Source organism: Amblyomma mixtum, chromosome 1, assembly GCF_055824585.1.
Source record: "Amblyomma mixtum isolate Tamu chromosome 1, ASM5582458v1, whole genome shotgun sequence".
Lineage (NCBI taxonomy): Eukaryota > Metazoa > Arthropoda > Arachnida > Ixodida > Ixodidae > Amblyomma > Amblyomma mixtum.
Genome location: NC_143012.1, coordinates 103,459,121 through 103,465,120, shown reverse-complemented (window position 1 = coordinate 103,465,120; position 6,000 = coordinate 103,459,121).

The following is a 6,000-nucleotide window of genomic DNA, read 5'->3' as shown; positions in this document are numbered from 1 at the left end:
AAATTTTTTTACATGTAAAGCAACTCCGAAAATTGAGCCAGGCGTCACAAGTCGGAACAACTGAGGCGATCACTGACCTTGCCTCACACGCGTCTGCATAATGTTAGTCTCCAAAATAAAAAATGGCAAAAGAAATGAGTTTCGTTAGCGCGAGCTTTACTAAACACTATATGCTTAGTGAATTACAGCAAAAACTGCTCACAAATAATATTACGCGTGCAACATGCCAAACGTGTTTAGCAACTGGAAAAAGCTTACTTCACCCTGCCCATAACAGTTATCGAGGCCTGCCGTTTCTCGTTCTCATCCATTTCATACCCAACAATTCCGGACAAAAACATTTTTTAATAGGAAAAAGTGTATGAACGCATTTTTTTTTCATATACTGGAAGATTTCACTATAGCAATCTTCCATCGTTAGGCTTGCATTTTTTTCTGTATTAACGTTTTTCCTATCGTCAACTGCTCGATACGAGCGATGAAAAATATTTAAGATTTTGCTGCATATAGAAAGGGTGGACCATTACCTTCAATATTTCCGTTACTGTACGTTACAGTTTCGCAATATTAAATTTTTTCCCCCAAGAATGTAGGACATCTCCAGGAAATCTCTAGAATTCAGTCCTTGGCCGTCGATATTGTGACAGCCCCAGACACAAGAAGTTTCTCCACTCTTAGAACGACGCGGAATTCACAGCGAGCGGCAACAACACTTTTGTGCGCCCGCGAGCAGCACGGCACGTGCTCACAATGAAAGAGAGAGTGCCAGCTGCGCGAGCAGCACGCGCGTACCAGTCGACAGGCTGCTAGCTCAATGCGCTCCGCCCGCGACGTGCCCTGACGGAAACGCCAAAATGACCGGCAGGGGAGAAGTGGCGCTGGTGCAGTGGGAGCAAACTTCAGGTGCGCTTCCTAACGGTTTTGTGCACGCCCACATTTTGCGCCGTCCTGCTGCGAAGACCCGCATTAAGGGACAATGACAGGAGCACTCACGAGATTAGCGGGTAGTTCTTATTCCATGGTATTACTTGGAATACCGAGAGCGGATGGAACGGCGTGAGGGAAATTATAGAGCAATAGAAGAATATACGGTCCCTTCAAACGGTGTTTTAATTACCGAACTGCTTTCGTTAGTTCCCTTTACTGAATAAATATCAACGTGCTGCACCGTTTTCAATTAAACGTTGTGAATCGCTTGCCAGTGGCCAGTGGGTCAGAAATCGCATGGCGGCCGGCTGGAGGCTCGCAAGGGCACTTCTGTGCCTGGGACTTTCCGTTAATCCTAACTTCTCAGGAAACAAAATACTCCAAAACTTTCTAGAACTTTGAATGGCAATCCGACTAATACAGTGATTGTCACTGCCCAATGCCTCATTAATGGGAGGAGATAAGATGATCTGTCGTGAATAATACGTGCTCCGCGATCATAAGGCCTAATGCAAGTAAGGTGTATAAGCTCTTGTATCTGCCCTCGATGACTACTTTGACACCGCTATTCTAGTGAGTGCTTACGCTCCGTGCCGATACTTTACATACGAGGGGGGACCCAAAAGAAACCGAACTGAGAGCGTGCTGCCATTCGTAGACGTAGTAGAGAGTTCTACCGCGAGATAGGGTTAGTAGAGACCTTCACGAAACAGCTGTGCAGACGACATAAGTTTGTAGGTAAACATTTGAGCGCAATGTTGTGTTTCGCTTGCAGTTAGTTTGTTCCGCCTGCGAAATCTTTATGGAAAATTTAAAAGAACAAAGAGTGTGTTTGAAGTTTTGTTTCCTGCTTGAAAAATGGGCAACGGAAGCTTACCAAATGTTGCAACAGGCTTTTAAAGAGTATGCTATGAGCCGCACACAAGTTTTCGAGTTGTTTGGGCGCTTCAAACGTGGTGAGGTGAGTATCGAAGACCGTGCTCGTTCTGGGCGTCCTTCAACGTCTCGAAACGATGAAAACGTTGACAAAATCCGCCAAAAAATGAATGAAGATCGTCGTTTCACGATCGACCAAATTTCAGAACAGACAGTGTGAGTTGGAGCTCGTGTCAGCGAATTTTGACTGAGCAGTTGCAAATGAGGCGTGTTTCCGCTAAATTTGTTCCTCGCATTCTCACACACGATCAAAAGAACATTCGATTGAATTTGATCCGGGACTTAAAAAAAAGAGATTGAAAGTGATCCAAACTTCTTCACCAATGTCATTACAGGTGATGAGAGTTGGTGTTACGGGTATGACCCAGAAACTAAGCAAGCGTCAAGCCAGTGGAAGTCTCCCAACACTCCAAGACCAAAAAAAGCAATAGAGTTGAAGTCGAATGTGAAGACAATGATCATTGCCTTTTTTGATGTTCGAGAAATTGTGCACCAAGAATTTGTTCCGCCTGGCCAGACTGTTAACCAGCACTTTTATTTTGAAGTCTTAAGACGTCTGCGAGAGGGTGTGCGGAGGAAACGCCCGGAATTTTGGCGATCAGATGACTGGTTCCTTCATCACGACCACACCCCCGCACACATGGCCTTACGAGTGACCCACTATTTGGCCTCTCGGGGATGGACTGTCGTTCCCCACCCTCCATATTCACCAGACCTAGCCCCGTGCGACTTTTTTCTCTTTCTGAGAAGGAAGAAAAGTCTAAATGGGGCCCGTTTTGGTGACGTGGAGGCCGTTCAAACAGCTTCGCAAAGGGCACTGGACGATATCAAAGTTGAAGAGTTCCAGAGATGCTTCAAACAGTGGGAAAAAAGACTTGACAAATGCATCGCATTTCATGGAGAGTACTTTGAAGGTGACTGAAGGAATTTTGTGCAAAAGTTAACAAATAATGTTTTTATACAAAAAATCCGGGTTTTTTTGGGTCCCCCCTCGTAGGTGTCGTTCTTCGGAAGTGTCAAGGTGGCCAGGTGGGTGAAGGGTGATGAGTGTCGCGTGAGATGTTGAAAGTGGGATGGGCCTGTGGGCCAAGGTAGGCGGTGGGAATGTTGTTTGCCGCCCGTTTGCGCTATTGCATTAGCTTGTAGATGCAGAAGAGAAACACGGGATTGGCTGGGAGCACCACCACGTCATGTCCGGCGCTTTATTGCGTTTGTGAAGAAAACTTGACTGTTTCGGATTGTTTTTACAAGTTACGTTCCTTAAATGATAAAATTATTTTTTAAGCAGTAGTTGTTGGAACACAGCCCTTGTTGTCATGACAACGGTGGGACGCCACCGCGGTCGCCTGCTTTCAAAAGGTGCTGCTCGGTTGCTTCCATGCATGGAGAAAGGAATGCTTTCGTCCTTTACACCTCGGTATTTTTTCTTCGCAAGCTCGGCAGACACAAACGGTAAGTGGAGTTCTATCCAATACACACGTTCTGTGTGCTGTGTCCAGTGCGGCTTGAAGAGTGTCTTTTAGCCACGCACAGCCCGGTAAAGGGGCGCTGTCACAGGTGTAGCTGGATACGTTCGGCCGCAGAGCGGACGGCAGGCGCAGAAAAACAAGATGCGCTTGGGAGCGGCAGCTACTGCTAAAGAAAAAAAATCGGACCACGTCCCTCCTCAGCACTATGCAGAAGCGCGCTACTGAAAAAATGCGTTGTTTTGTGCGGCACATTGATAATAGGTGTGCCCTTTACAACGCGGTGTGGCGGCGTCTTCTTAGCGCCCAGAATGGGAAGAAAAATAAACCAAAAGCAGAAAAGTATAACAGAAGAGAGCACTGCAGGTTTGTGCATCCGTGATTTAAACGAGTCCACTGCTGCCGTGCGTGGCAGTATAGACGTTCATTACAGTCAAAGCATCCTACCTCAACAATTTCAGGTAATGTATGGGATGCGTATAACTTGTGTAAACCAGCTGCAGTAATAAAGAACACTGAGATGAGGGGGTGCACGTATGCTAATTCAAATAAAGTGCTTTTATGACTGGCCATAAGTTTGTGTAATATTTATGTCTGCACTAGAACACTCGCCACCGTGACTGCTTCAAATATGGCATTATAAAATGATCCAACAAGTCCAGCAAGCAATTGTGAGGTAACAGCTTACAAATGAGTAACGCTTCCTCACCTATACCAATAACGTTTAAAAATAATCCATTCAAAACGGGCCATCTGATGCAGTCAGCATAGACTCCTGTAACGGACGGATTGTGCTACCCAAAATGAACTGTAGATAACTCACGCACCTCATTGATCACTTCTGGCACAATAGACTGACCCACTAGGCAGTTCTGTTTTTCATCACAGCGATGCTCCCCTTGCACGCATTATTGCCGAAAGAATTTTTTTATTAACTCTGGTTGTCATACTTTATTCAGCTGCTCTATTACAAGGCCTTGCGCCCCCATCACCCTCCTGTTGTTGAGTCTAACAGCACCGCTTTTGAATAAAAAGGGAATGAATTTAAGAAAACAAAAAGGGAATGAATTTCCCTTCCTGCATTTGTATGCTTACAAGCATGTGTGTGCATAATTCTGCTACAAGCCAGTTTTGCTCAGAAATTTTGGTACTAATTATTTGCTTTCAGCCAAGTCTGCATACTTCTTACGATTCAAGGTGCAAAGTAGGAGGCAAAAATAACCATACCATTGTTGCCTCCGCATTTGTAGACTGCGCAGGTAAAACCAGCTGTTCGCAGGTGACATCAGTCCAGTGCAAACTTGTTGAGATTCCTTCACGTCATGATGACTCTTTGTGGCGGGGTCTTCACTTGGCTTACATGGGATGGGTTCTGTACTAGCAGGTACAGCACAAAGAAAACATTGAGTTCGGCTAACAGATAACTAGTCACTGCCTTACAGCTGCACTAACACCCTAGCAGAGTGCTCGCCACAAGAGGCTGCAAGGTCTTCATACTACCTACATGCAATGCGGTCACTTAGTGCACCAAAAGAAGATTGCCATCATGCTGACCTACAAGAGGATTAGCTGCAACATAGGGCCAAACACTGCCTTGTTTCTTTAGTTTTTAAATGCTAGCATTATCAAAGTAAAAAAATTGTCGTTTACTAACAATACGTTATATGCATAGGGAACCTGCTCTGAAGGTGTGTTGATGAACATAGTTTAGTTTCCCTTGGCACATATGGTAAACATCTGCTTGACTTCACTGGGCCTCAGAACTTGTCAGTGTGCTGGCCTTGTCCAAATGCTGCTGCAGTGAAACAAATATTGGTTAGTCAGCTCCATCCCTCTTTTCTTTCAAAATAGCCTTGCCCTTTATTCTTGCAGACGCTGTTCCAAAATACGTTGTGACTGGGGATGATGAATGTGCTGTGGAGAATCCAGCAATCTTTGAATGAATCAGATAAACATCTCAAGGGTCAAGACTCAGACATTTGACAAAAGCCCTTGCGAAAGGAAAATTTATAGCACAATTTGAACAGTTCACTGGTGATGGTACATTATTAGCCAACAGTAATGCACTATGCTTGGTCTTTTGACCCATGCCTAAAGAAACTGTATTGATCACTTTACTTGCGCTCGTATGCAATGCGCCCTGGCTAACAGTTAGCCAAAATCCTGTTTAGGAAAAGCCCTGCAGGGCCATACTAAGTGCAACATATATTTGGATTTTCAAGGACACTGCTATCAGGCGAGAATAGCATTTCACACTCGGAATGATACAACCATGCCGCTATTTTCACTTCGCCAGTTGATACATTGCACACTTTACGAGTTCAATGCACTTTTCTGGAGAACCATTGTGTTCAAAGTATTATTCTGGGTCTCCAAGCAACTAAACACATCCATGCCACAACCTCTGATTTCCTTTCAGCACTTGACTTTCAGACTCAAATCACACTACCTGATTGTAGCATACAGTCTGAATTTATGCGTCTTGATAGCATTGGGGTATTTTTATTAGGGTCTGTGCTCAGGGGCAGATTTATAAGTCACTCTTGGAGGAAGCGGTCCCATTTGAACCATGTGTGTGTTTGTTGGTAAAGAAAAATTGCGTTCAGAATTGTTTTCGAACGAGAAATTTCTTGCTGGGCAGGGTGCATAAATTCGCCCTAGGCTGTGACTC